At 56.5% G+C, this 713-nt stretch overlaps 1 protein-coding gene across 1 annotated transcript in view; it reads left to right on the top strand.

Annotated features, from left to right (window-relative positions):
* KRT7 (keratin 7, type II) overlaps nucleotides 1-713 on the top strand; it is a 36241-nt gene that overhangs the window by 1443 nt on the left and 34085 nt on the right. The window lies entirely within an intron of this gene.

The following is a 713-nucleotide window of genomic DNA, read 5'->3' as shown; positions in this document are numbered from 1 at the left end:
TGCAGCGTGGTCTTAGGTGACCCCTGTGAAAGAGTCGTTCAACCACCAAAGTGGTCGCGACCCACAGGTTGAGAACTGCTGCTTTAAACAGAAAGATGGCAGGGTCGGGGGGATGGGAGGAGAGTCTGAATGCAGATGCAAGCACACCCACAGACATAGATACAAAAGTGCTGCCCCAGACACTCCTTCCTCCTGGACCTGGACTCCCACGTATATAAGAATGTCAGACATGCACAAAGCGTATGTCTAGAGTGTGCATGCAGAGAAGCCCCATGGAAGTGAACAGACATCCACAAAGTGTTCCAAATACACACAGGCGTCCCCTTCCTCATCAGAGACAAATAAGTGGACAGGACTGTGATTTAGGGGTGGGGGTGGGGGAACTCAGGCCCAGGGTAACCATTCCCCCCACCCCCACCCCTTTGGGCCTCACATGCCTACTGGAGTGAGGAGGGGGGGGGGAGAGAAGGGCGGTCATGCCCCACTTGGCCTAGTTTCTCCACGGAAATGAGGTGTAGTGGCATGTGGCCAGGGATACCAGCTAGGCCAGGCCCACCCTGGGGTCAGATACCTCAAGAACTGAGCTGATCTGTCACGGAGGAGCAGCGCCTGGAGGGGGCGTTAGGGAGTGCTTTTCTGGTTTTCAGTAGTATTGGTGGTGGTGGTGGGGGGGTGCGCGGGGTGGGGGCTGGCTCCTGGACTGGAGCTTTTCT

This window comes from Myotis davidii, unplaced genomic scaffold (assembly GCF_000327345.1).
Source record: "Myotis davidii unplaced genomic scaffold, ASM32734v1 scaffold233, whole genome shotgun sequence".
Lineage (NCBI taxonomy): Eukaryota > Metazoa > Chordata > Mammalia > Chiroptera > Vespertilionidae > Myotis > Myotis davidii.
The sequence above is the reverse complement of the archived record's forward strand: the minus strand, read 5'-3'. Positions and strand labels throughout refer to the sequence as shown.